The sequence below is a fragment of the Aethalodelphis obliquidens genome, unplaced genomic scaffold, assembly GCF_003676395.1.
Source record: "Aethalodelphis obliquidens isolate GAN/ISIS:26980383/991018 unplaced genomic scaffold, ASM367639v1 scaffold20, whole genome shotgun sequence".
In the NCBI taxonomy this organism is placed as follows: domain Eukaryota; kingdom Metazoa; phylum Chordata; class Mammalia; order Artiodactyla; family Delphinidae; genus Aethalodelphis; species Aethalodelphis obliquidens.
The window spans coordinates 24,555,209-24,568,796 of NW_020837964.1; the positions used below are offsets into that span (position 1 = coordinate 24,555,209).

The window sequence follows — 13,588 nt, forward strand, 5'->3', positions numbered from 1 at the left end:
GTGAAAAACTGTCCAGAGTACTGGGCAGATAATGAGATGATAACCATTTTTAAAAATTTATTCTAACTAGTAAATTTATAATCTTTTTAAATTGGCTACTCCTCAATTTCCTAATCCACAAATGCCAAATCCAGGGACCAGGCCATTTTCTGATTCTATTAATCGACTCTGAAAGTCTGAACTGTTTTCTGTACTCCTAAACTCTACACAGTTTTTATGCTCCAAATTCAAAAAAGGAAAATACTGATGGTTCTTTGGTCATAGGAATGTATGGCCACCAGAACTGACTATAAACCCACCAGAATTGATTAATGTCAACCTCTCATCAGAATACACACAAGCTTCTGAAAGCCAGTCAATAACCAATACCCTATCATATTGAAAGTCAGCCACATAGTAATAGCTACAATGTAGTAATTAATTCTGTTGTTAAAAATGAATAAATCACAAAAAACTGCCACTTCCGAAGTCCTGTAATCCCTGCACTCCTGACTGCTCTAACCCTATACTATACCATCAGTCTGAGGCTTCAGAGAAATTATTTCTTAACACTTCACCATCCCTTTGTATTGGAAGCAAAATGAATTCAATTTTTGTTTCAGGTGTTGAATGGGAATAGTGGCCTCTTCTTTAATAATAGCAAAACTGCATTAACTATATGAGTCTTTACATTTTAAGGGGCAGAAATCAATTTTGGCTTATCTAGTGTGGTAAATGGAGTATATTTTTGTTAAAGCAATCATTAAATAGGGAAATCTAAATGGGACATGCACACACACACATTTAGGTCCCACTGTCATAAAGCACAGTTTCCTCTCCAATTCAAACCAAATATTAGAGCCAAATGTTTAAAGAATAAATGAGAAGTGAACACCATGTTAATGTGCCTCAGAGTTAAAGCTATAAATATGAGCTTTAAAACTTGTTTCTACTAGAAAAGGGAAAGAAAAAAGAGGGCAGAGAAATGTTTTCCTTGACCATCATTTTTTTTTAGTGACTAAACCACAATTTTCTTTGGGAGATGAATTTCCTAATAGAAGATCTCAAGGCCAGTATCATCTGTTAGATACACCATAGACTGAGACAGAAGGCATAACCAATCTGTATATAAACCTTTGTCCATCATGCTTAGTATCTGATATTCACCCAGGGACATCATTATGTGATGAACATGTGCATGGTTTCTGGGAAGAACAATAATTATCTGTGGGTAGTAATGTGCAAGGATTGGAAGGAAAACTTAAAACTTATGTTGCAAGACCCCCAGTGGATGACTGAAATCTTGGATAATACTAAACCCTATGTGTACTGTTTTTTCCTATACATACATATCTAGGATAAAGTTTAATCTATAATTAGGCAAAGAGATTAATAACAATAATTAATAAAACAGATCAGTCTGACAATATATAGCAATAAAAGTTATATGAATGTGGTCTCTCTCTCTCTCTCAAAATATGTTATTGTACAAATTTAATACGCTTTCCATCTTAATTAAGCACTTGCAACACACTGTGGCAGTAACTTCTGCAGTTTGAGGTGCCATAGCAAAACTAGCACAAATTTCTTTTTCTTTCTTCACAATTGCACGGATAGAAGATCCATTTTTACCATAGAACTTAGCAACCTCAGCATATAATTTTTTTCTTTCCTTAAGTTGAAAATTTTCACTATTTCACTAAGCACTTTAGACCTTCCCTTTGGCATATCCGAATTGCCAGCTTCATCACTCCTGCACTTTGGGACCATTATTAAATAAAGTAAGGGTTACTTGAACACAAGTCCTGCAATAATCGTGACAGTTGACCTGATAACGGAGATGGCTACTAATTGATTAAAAGGGTGGGATACACTGGATAAAGGAATGATTCATGTTCTGGGCAGGATGGAGCCTGACGACACAATATTTCATCACACTACTCAGAACAGTGCATAATTTAAAACTTATAAATTGTTTGTTTCTGGAACTTTCAATTTAACGTTTTCATACCATAGTTGACCATGGGTAGCTCAAACTGTGGAAAGTGAAACCACAGATAAGAGGTCTCTTGTATTTTGAATCTACAGATCAGTCAGAGAGATTTAACTTCGTAATATTATTGAGCCTTCCAGTTCAAGAACATGTTATATTGTTTACCTAGATAAATTTGATTGATTCAGTCATTGTTCTGTAACTTTTAGCATAGATCACACACATATTTTGTTAGATTTACACATATTTCATGTTTCTTTGAGCCTACTGTAAATGTTATTTTATATAAAAATTCTCTGCAATTGTTCGATGTTACTCTACAGATATAAAAATGATTAGTGTATATTGACACTGTATCTTACAACCTTGCTAAACTCACTCACTATTTGTAAGAATTTTTCACAGATTCCTTGAGATTTCCTATGGAAAAAAATCATTTCATTTTTGGATACACAGTTTTAAAGTTTTAGTTTGCAATCTCTATGACTTTTACTATTCTACTGAATTGTCTAGGATTTCTTATACAATGTACTGGTGCCACATTTGTAACTTGACAAATAGGGCCTGCACTTTTACCAATTCTATGAGACAAAAAGAGAGAAAAAATAATGGGGATTCTTTCAACATAATTTAGCCCACAGGGGCCTTTTCTGCCATTTCTTCTGACTAGAAAGATGAGTTTTTTCTTGGAGTTTCAATTGCCTGCTGCCTCTGTCACAGCTCTAGGCCTGGATTCTATCTTCAGGGTACAGGCAGGAGAGATAACAGAAGGATAAAAAGATAGGAAGAAAAATGGAGATCTCCTTTACATCCTCCATCTTTCAAAGGTCCACTTTCCTGGTCCTCTTGCAAGAAAAATGGAGATTTTTCTCAGAATTATTGATGACCAGATTGCCTAATAGTAGTGTACATACTGATCAACCTCTGATCAAAGGATTGAAAGAAATGCATTAAAAAAGTAAATGGGAAACTTTACATGAGCTTCTCCAAATTTTGACTTTCCTTCCAACTATGCCTGATTCAGAATTTTCAGGCAGTTGTGTTTTGTCCAGAAATTTCAGTTATAATCTGTGAGAAAAGAAGGCTCTAATAAGCTTATCTGTTTTTTCTAGCACCAGTAGGATTAGATATTTTTATACAAAAATATAAAAACATTTAAGGAAAAAATATGCAACTGTCATACAAAGTCTTCAAGGAAATAAAGAGAAAACATTACTCAATTCCTTGTATGAAGCCAATATCTCTTTGAACACAAGATCAAAAACGGGCACCATGTAAAAGAAAAATTCTGGGCCAAACTAAATAAACTTAGGTGATTACATTTATATGTAACTCATACAATGGATTAGTGTAGTCATTAAGATAAATATGAAGATCTAGACTTAGTTACTGGAAAATATCTTTAAAGTAAATTAGCATGTGAGTAAGTACATGCTACAAAGTTTTAAAATCACCATAATATTTAAATAAATTTACTTAAAAATATGCAAGACATGCATGTCAGTATGTAAATTATATGCCTATAAATAATAAAAACATTGAAATATTAACAGTGGTTATCTTTGGGTGGAGGAATTCTGGTGACTTTTTGTCACTTCTTTTTCTAATTTTCAATAATGTACCTGGATTTACTGTATAAAAGAAATATAAATGCATTTATCATATTGGTAAGTGAAATATGTTTTTAAAAGTTTTAAGGCACATTACAATTCTCTGAAACAGAGAGGGAGAAGGAACAGAATGTGTTCCTGTGTTTTGAATTTTAAACAGAGCACTATTTACAATAAGAACTAGAGGCCAGTACACTAGATATTGAATGATTAATGAAACAAACATCTTATTTTATAATAATTGTGTATTTTGAAATTGCTATTTTATTGAGGCTTTTCTTCATTTCATGGGGTTTTCAGTAGCTTATAATAGGGTCAGGTAGAAGACCAGTTAAAATTAACAGTGTACAAATTCAGAAGACCTGGGTTCAAACAGTGGGTCTTTCACTTCCTCTTTGTGTGATCTTAGACTTGCTTCAAATTATTTTCAATGACTGAAATTATTTTCAACCTGAATTGAATAGTTCCTCTTGCTCCACTTAATAGCCATGCATCAATGTTTGAAAAAGAATTGGCAACTGTGGGAATTCCTGAGAAGGGTAAATGAGACTGGAAGGTAGTTGTGAGATGAAAACTTACTTTTCATTGCACACCCCCTGAATCTTTTGAATTTTTATGGTATGTATACTTTGCATATTTAAAATTAAATTTAAAGTAACAAAAAACTGATGGCGGGGAGAGAGACAGAGAGACAGAGAATAAAAATAATCTGGCAACTAATGACTAATTGTGTACATATATATGTATGTACACACACATATACACATACATATATGTAATTTCATTTGCATAACAGTATACACACACCTTACACATGATTATGCAAATTAAAATAACATTTTCTATCTCACAGGTTCTTATGAGTGTTAAGTGAGCTAATTCATGCAAATATGGGCTAGATTATAATACTCAAATGTCAGCTATCATTACAGTTACTATTACTATAAGCACACATTAAGCATATTAAATGAAAAGTTTGGCTCCTACTGGGTTAGATTATTTTATGTAGGGTTGCTCCTGTGAAAAATAGCTGGATTATAACCAGGAACAATAATTTTAAGTAGCTGCCCTTCTCTTCTCTTTCTATGGTGGCTTCATGATTATAGTACTTCTCTCTATGGTCAGCATTCATGAGGTGTTCTTGAATTTAGTTTTTGCTCTTCAAAAGAAGCACTGCCTTCTTCTTAAGGTGCTGTACAGCTCCCCTACCCCAAGAAAATTTTATATGTGACAAACTATACATATTTTACAGTGAAATAAACCTACACATATCCCAAATGTGTCACACAGCACATACTCACCAACCCTAACCACACAGAGATAGTCATTCAACGTGTTTAAATAAATCTAACTTGTAAAAATTTCTCTGTTCTTTAGTTTCAACTATGATAATGTAACTGAGCAGGACCCTATGAGGCCTTCCTCACCCATGTCCTGCACTTGCCTTTTGCATGCAGAAAAACTTTAGTCAAAGAATAAGTTTAATCAGAGAAGTGAGACAATGCAGAAAGAAAGGAAAACAGTCAAGCAAGACAAAATAATAATACTGTAGCCATTAAACAAAGTCAAGGACCTTTAGTTCTTCCTCAAGGACTATAGATAATATTCTGACCCACATCCTTTGAGCTGTTTTGCATACACTGAAACCCCCACCAGGTGGAAGAAGTTAACTGTCTAGTGCCCACAAACATGTAGACCCCAGAACAGTTGGAACCAAAAGACTGATGATGCTGACTCCCAATTACCTCACCACCAACCAATAAGAAGAATAGCCACAAGCTGATCACTCCCTGATCCTTTAACACTATAAGACTCCTTACTACCCCCTCCAGGGTGTGTCACACAGTCTTGACGGCATTAGCCGCTGTGGCCCCCTTTGCCTGGCAAAGCAATAAAAGCTACTCTTTCTACTTCACCCCAAAATCTGTCTCTGTGTTTCTATTTGGCACCAGTGAACAGAGGCCGAGTTTCGACAAGACAGTTATATTAATAGCAATGCTCACAAAGATTGTAATATGAAATACTTTTTAGCCTGTTAAACTCTTGAAATAGTTTTGCTTTAACTGGTTTTTAAGCATTATTGTAACATGGCTAAATGAAAGAATATCATGATATAATATATTAAAAATAAAGAATATCCACATACATATCATACATTGTATTAAAATAAGCAATTACAAGGAAAATCATTTAATTTACCTAAATGTTAACACTGGCCCTGTTCACAAAGAGAAATTGAGAGATAATTTTATTTTTTCTTCCTTTATTTATTATTTTATATTTTCTATCATATATTTTACTTACTATGTCATATATCTTATATTTGTGTAATAATATATAAATAAATTCAAAAGTATATTTTCCAGTGAAATATTTTTCCAAAAGTTTTAAGGCAAACTGTAAATTTAAAACGTATATCGAGCAGGGGTGTGGGATGAATTGGGAGACTGGGATTGATATATATACACTAATATGTATAAAAGAGATAACTAATAAGAACCTGCTGTAGAGCACAGCGAACCCCATTTCGCTATACAGTAGAAACTAACACAACATTATAAAGCAACTATACCCCAATAAAAAAATAAATAAAAATAAAATGTATACACCCACCATATAGGAAAGACCAGTGCATTTGTTGTTGTTTCTGTTGTTTTTGTGATTTATTAAAGTCATAAATCTTAAAGATTTGACTACTGTTTCCAAATTTTTAAAAATGTTTCATTTTAATTACCCCCCAAAAGTAAAGAACACTTCTTACTAATTTTATTTATTTTTTATTGGGGTATAGTTGTTTTACAATGCTGTGTTAGTTTCTACTGTATACTTAGGTGAAGTAGAGTTCCCTGTGCTATATAGCAGGTTCTGATTAGTTATCTGTTTTATTATTTATATTAGCGTATATATGTCAAGCCCAATCTCCAGGTTCATCCCACCCCTCCCTTCCCCCTCTTGGTGTCCGTATGTTTGTTCTCTACATCTGGGTCTCTATTTCTACCTTGCAAACCAGTTCATCTGTACCATTTTTCTAGATTCCACATATATGTGTTAATATACGATATTTGTTTTTCTCTTTCTGACTTACTTCATTCTGTATGACAGTCTCTAGGTCCATCCATGTCTCTACAAATGACCCAATTTCGTTCTTTTTTATGGCTGAGTAATATTCCATTATATATATGTACCACATCTTCTTTATCCATTCGTCTGTCGATGGGCAATTAGGTTGCTTCCATGTCCTGGCTATTGTAAACAGTGCTGCAATGAACACTGGGGTGCATGTGTCTTTTTGAATTATGGTTTTCTCTGGGTATACGCCCAGGAGTGGTATTGCTGGGTCATACGGTAATTCTATTTTTAGTTTTTTGAGGAACCTCCATACTGTTCTCCATAGTGGCTGTATCAATTTACATTCCCACCAACAGTGCAAGAGGGTTCCCTTTTCTCCACACCCTCTCCAGTATTTGTTGTTTGTAGATTTTTTGATGATGGCCATTCTGACTGGTGTGAGGTGATACTTCATTGTAGTTTTGATTTGCATTTCTCTAATTAGTGATGTTGAGCAGCTCTTCATGCGCCTCTTGGCCATCTGTGTCTTCTTTGGAGAAATGTCTATTTAGGTCTTCTGCCCATTTTTTGATTGGGTTGTTTTTTTAATACTGAGCTGCATGAGCTGTTTATATATTTTGGAGATGAATTCTTTGTCCGTTGTTTCGTTTGCAAATATTTTCTCCCATTCTGAAGGTTGTCTTTTTGCCTTGTTTATGTTTTCCTTTGCTATGCAAAAGCTTTTAAGTTTCATTAGGTCCCATTTATTTTTGTTTTTATTTCCATTACTCTAGTTACAAATTTTAAATCTATTAAAACTATTGCTATTTTGGAAAGAAGATGAACTCCTTGGATGTTTCATATGGGAAGTGGAAGAACATCAAGAGATCATTAACCTGTTTGAGTGTGGGTTTATACTTAGCAGAAGAATTATACAGTCAAAATACCCTAGGAATTCCTCTGGAGTACAACATTTTTGGGTAGGCATAAAATGACTACGTCAAAAACTTTAGAGAACGTGAAAACTGTCTTATTCACAAGCAATCCCAGGACCCAGGCATTGTGAGTCACATAGTAGGGCTTTTATGTTATGCTGATAACTATTTATAATTTTCACTAATAGTAGTTTTGGAATAATAAAGTGAAAGCAAATAATGTAATAATATAACTAATAGACTTTAGAAATATAGTGAAAATTCATAAATAGAATGTTTGGTGGTAGAAATGTTTGGAACTAGAGTCTTGACTTTAAATTATAAAACATATACAACAGATCATAGAGAGTTTTAATACAGATTTCTAAAGAAAGTATTATTTTAAATATTGTTAAGTTATGAGTGCTTATTATATCTTGATTTAGGATTGAGATGTGATATACTTAATATACTGGGGGCAAGGATTTACATTAAATAAAAAGGAGGTTAATCATTTTATTTAAAGAAAATATTCCAAATTCCATAAAAGTAGAAACCTTAAATGAAATATATTATTTAATTTTTGTCCCCTATAGTATATAAAATATATGTTGCATTCTGTACTAAACATGACTGAAGTATTTCTTATTAGTACAAGAAATTTATTAGCCTTAATATTCTTACTGAAAATAATAAAAATTTTTCAAGGTGCTCCATAAAATTAAATAGTTCAATCTTTGAAAGTTTAACTATTGAAGATTGAGGTTGCTATGTTAACTACAATTATTCTTATAAGATAATTGGTTTAAAAACTATTACTCTTAAGCAAAACAAAATTTGATAACTGAGGAATCAATTAAATGTGCAATTAAGTGTGCTCTAGAGGCCAATTAGTCCTGACCCTCCAAACTCTAGATCCATATTTGAATAATACTAGTTGTTTAAAACTATCTAAAAGGATGGTTTTCTTCAACTAAAGTATGTGTTTATTGCACCCTCCATTGGAACAAAATCTGAAGAACCTGTAAGCAAGTTCCTTTGGCTTCCAGTCAACAACTAACAGCAATATATACATACATTACTTCATAATGAATGCACATCAGCAAAGAAGTACAACTTATTTACTTTTCCTTTAAAATATACGGTTGCCATTTGGATTCTGCATCTCAATGGCTCTGTCTCTGATGCTGTGTCTCATGGGCATCATTTAAAGCGACAAGCCTAAAAATTATGGCTCTCCTTCTGTCTATCCCCATAACTGCTAAAGAATCGCACATCTGTTCCCCAGTTTTGCTTGATTAATAAAGATGTGCAAAATAGGAATTATCTTCTCACCCTCACTTGGGAAAGAAAAACAGGGGGCTCAGGAATACTAAACAAATTATGTATGAAGCAAAATCTTCCCCATCAGCTCAGTGCCAGGAGGGATTAGACCATTGTTTACATATGGATAGCCTCTAATTTTAGTGGTACATCAATTTGCTAGACTTGAAAGGATCTTTTCTCCTTAATTTTGGAGTTGAAAAGAGATACTATTTTGGTAAAATCACAAGGATATAAATGGGTTCTAGATCTGTGTCTGCCAACAATCTGCAGTAAGGCAATTACATTGTCATACTATTTGGATTTAAATAATAATTGTTTGTCACACAAAAATCATTCATATTTTTTTTCTCTTCTACAGCTTCTGCCTTAATGATACTGAGTTTACTCAAATAGCATTGAGTATGGTTTGAGGAAAGAAAAAATGAAAACACAGATGGAGAATATATTTATATTAATTCAAGTAGTACTGATTGAATACCTTCTATGTCAGAATTAAACAGAGGAAAAGACATTGGAAATATTATTTTGATTAGCTACATAAAATTAGTTTTCATGGATGTCTCAGAACTTATTTTAATAATGCCATATTTTTGAAATTCCAACTTTTTATCTCTATATGAAACACAGCAAAGTACATCCTAAAACAAACACTTCTTTGCTCATTTCCCAAGGATATATTCCTAGAAGTGAAATTTGGGCTAAGTAGTATGCAAATTTTTAAGACACTGGCACTTCTGTGCACTGCTGGTAGGAAAGCAATTTGATTCAATTTTCAATGAGGAACATTTGACAATATGTATACAATTTCTTCCACCTTTAACAATAATCTATCTTTCTGTATATATGTCACATTTTGCAATTTAAACGAAGTGTTGAGATCTAGGTCATCTCACATTTGGGGGAAAAAAGTTTTTTTGTAATTTATGCCAAAGCAGTGAAAACTCCATGAGTAAGTGGTTAATAAAACAGACTCTTCGTCTTCCATGATTATTCAGTGCAAGTTTTATTACAGTTACACCAACTGAACCAGTAGTCTAAAATTAGTACAGGCTCTGTCAACACTTGGTTGAGACTGGGGTTCTGTCTACTTTAAGTGCAAACAAACAGACATCTGAAGCACCTGCTTTTCAAAAGAGTGACCACCAGATATAATAGATAGAACACAGGATCTAATGTTACCATAGTGAGGATGGTATTTTATTGTTCCTCCAATTTAGTGATTTTGTTCTGTTTGTTAACTAGTAAAATCATGTTTGTAAATAACTTCATTTCCACTTTATACAGCCAAAATTTACTATATCCCATTTCAAATTCCTACTATATAATTAATAAAGTGGGAAGAGCAGTGACTGTTCTTAGGACTTTTCCTAAAAACAGTATCTCCAGGTTACTGAAAAACACAATAAAATCTTGATGGAGTAAATTATCATTGGTACACACAGCACATATGTTAAAGCTTTCAACTTAGCACATTATCAAACACAAAACTAAATATCATAGATTTGTGTAAATTAGACTTCAGTTACAATGAAAAAAAGGCATAAAAATGAGAGGAATCTGACTCCCCTTTCTTAAAACCGAGAAATATATTTTTTTATAGTGCCAAAAATAGGGTTGTTGTTACCTATTATGTGAAACTTTTTAGAGAATTAGTTGGAGAAAAAAAAATTTTCAAAAAAAATTTTTTTGTTTTCCAGTTGAGCAAAATCACATGCAATGCTACTAGACTGCCAACACATGACGTTCTAACTTCCAAGCCCAAAACACAAGCCTTTAAAATCCTACCTATCGGCCCCGTGCCGCCGTCGCTGCCGCCGCGCTCGCTGGCTGGCCCGGTGCGGGCGCCGGGCTCCTGCCACAGGAGAGAACCACCAGCGCCACCACCACCACTTCGGCCCGGGCCCGGGCACCGGCCCCGCCCCGGGCCCCGGCCTGAGCCCCCCACCCGGCCGGGCGATGGAGTGTCACTACGAGGCGCTGGGGGTGCGGCGCGACGCCAGCGAGGAGGAGCTCAAGAAGGCCTATCGGAAGCTGGCCCTGAAATGGCACCCGGATAAAAATCTGGATAATGCCGCAGAAGCAGCTGAACAATTTAAACTAATCCAAGCAGCGTATGATGTGCTAAGCGACCCTCAGGAAAGAGCATGGTATGATAATCATAGAGAGGCTCTGCTTAAAGGTGGGCTTGCTGGAGAGTATCAAGATGACAGCTTAGATTTGCTTCACTATTTCACTGTGACCTGTTACTCTGGTTATGGAGATGATGAAAAGGGCTTTTATACAGTGTATCGTAATGTTTTTGAAATGATTGCCAAGGAAGAACTAGAATCTTCTTTAGAAGAGGATGTTGAGGATTTCCCAACTTTTGGAGACTCCCAGAGTGACTATGATACGGTAGTCCATCCTTTCTACGCTTATTGGCAGAGTTTCTGCACTCAGAAGAACTTTGCTTGGAAAGAAGAATATGATACACGACAGGCTTCAAACCACTGGGAGAAACGAGCCACGGAAAAAGAGAACAAAAAGATTCGAGACAAAGCAAGGAAAGAGAAGAATGAGCTTGTCCGTCAGCTCGTAGCTTTCATTCGTAAAAGAGATAGAAGAGTGCAGGCTCATCGAAAACTTGTGGAAGAACAGAACGCAGAGAAGGCGAGGAAAGCCGAAGCAATGAGGCGGCAGCAGAAGCTAAAGCAGGCCAAACTGGCAGAGCAGTACAAAGAGCAGAGCTGGATGACGGTGGCCGATTTGGAGAAGGAGCTCAGGGAGATGGAGGCGCAGTATGAAAAGGAGTTTGGAGATGGATCAGGTGAAGATGAAGCGGAAGAACGGGAACTCCAAGACGGACAGGATGGTAAAGATGGTGACGAGGCTGAGGATGCAGAACTTTATGATAGCCTTTACTGCCCAGCATGTGACAAATCTTTCAAGACGGAAAAGGCCATGAGGAATCATGAAAAATCAAAGAAGCATCGGGAAATGGTTGCCTTGTTAAAACAACAGTTGGAGGAGGAGGAAGCAAATTTTTCAGGACCTCAAACTGATGAAAACAGTCTGGATGCCAATTCTGAGGAAGAAATGGAGGATGCACCAAAACAAAAACTTTCTAAAAAACAGAAGAAAAAGAAACAGAAACCAGCACAGAATTATGATGATAATTTCAATGAAAATGTAACTGGAGAAGCAGTAAAGGTTGATCCAGAAGATAACAGCCTAAATCAAGGCAGTGCCAAAGGATTGGAAGATAGTCCCCAGGAAAATGTCAGTGTTACAGAGACTGTGGAACGGTGTGATGACCCCAAAAGTGAAGCTAAAAGTGTTTCTAAACCCAAAGGAAAGAAAGCCAAAGATACTAAAAAATCTGTCAGAGTACCTGCTGAACTACAGACAGTGAATGATGTTCTTATCAGCTGTACAACCTGCCATAGTGAATTTCCATCCCGGAATAAACTTTTTGACCATCTAAAGGCCACAGGTCATGCAAGAGCACCTTCATCATCATCTTTAAACAGTGTAACAGATAGTCGAAGCAAAAAAGAGAAACGTAAAAACAGATAGAAATCCTGCCAATGCTTTTTCTTTTTGATTGTCTCTAGATTTTGACACCAAAAACTGAACTGAAATCATCTAAAGAGTTAAAATTTCAGTCATCTGCAATTTATTGCATTGTGGGAGATTATTTTTATCTTGTAGAAACGTTTTTTTGTTTAATATATATTTTTTAAACATTTCATTGGTGATTGAATTCTACTTTTGCCATCTGAATTGACTTGAATGTCTCAGAACAGGTAAATATTGTAAAGTATGCATTCTTGACTTCTCTTGGCTCATGTGGACAGAAATGTACAGAGAGAATTAAATTATTTTAACACGTAAAAAAAAAAAAAAAAATCCTACCTATCTAGGAATCTTCTGTCTTTGAGCAACGGAAATCTAAATTCATCTAAATTCACTTGTACAAGCCAGCCAATATTCATGTAACCTCATTTAGGACTGGATGACATATTTGTTAAACTGGAGACTGAGATTTGGTTCATGTGAAAATCAACTGAGTTTGTGAGATACAATTTTTACTAAAGTACAAATGGATACAAGTCTAAATTCTAAGCTTAAAACTCAGAACAGCAAATTGATTAAGTCTAGGTGGAACCTCATTATAAAGATTCAGCCTCTTAAATATGCTCTGTGTTTTGCTCTTTAGGAAGATTCTGGTGATAAATGATAAAATTATACACACACACACACACACACACATATTTAGTTTATACCAGGTTCAGTATTTTAAAATTAGCCAATGTAATTCACAGTAACATAATAAAACAGAAATATTTTATTTTAAAATCACTTGCTATCAAGAACAAGACAATTATGTCCCCTCTTACTATTCCTTTTCAATATCACATGAGAGTTTCAACTAATGTAATAGGATAAGAAGAGATATAAAGTATATAGATTGAGAAGAAACAAAACTATCTTTTCAGATGATATGATTAACTATAGACATAATAAAAAAAAATCAACAAAAAATACTCCTGAACTAATAAGTAATTATAGCAAGATTGCAGGATACAAGGTAAAAGTCAGTAAGTTTTCTATATACCAGCAAAGAACAAGTTAAGTGGAAATTAAAAACACAATACCTGAGCTATTTGTAATGAGGTGGATGGACCTAGAGTCTGTCATACAGAGTGAAGTAAGTCAGAAAGAGAAAGACAAATACC

The 13,588-nt window shown here is 34.7% G+C and overlaps 1 pseudogene across 1 annotated transcript; it reads left to right on the plus strand.

Moving 5' to 3' along the window:
* The first annotated feature begins 10,645 nt into the window (after window positions 1-10,645).
* On the plus strand, window positions 10,646-12,583 carry LOC113627247 (dnaJ homolog subfamily C member 21 pseudogene; annotated as a pseudogene). The gene has a single exon (XR_003435484.1). The product of XR_003435484.1 is annotated as a dnaJ homolog subfamily C member 21 pseudogene (transcript).
* The last annotated feature ends 1,005 nt before the right edge of the window (window positions 12,584-13,588 follow it).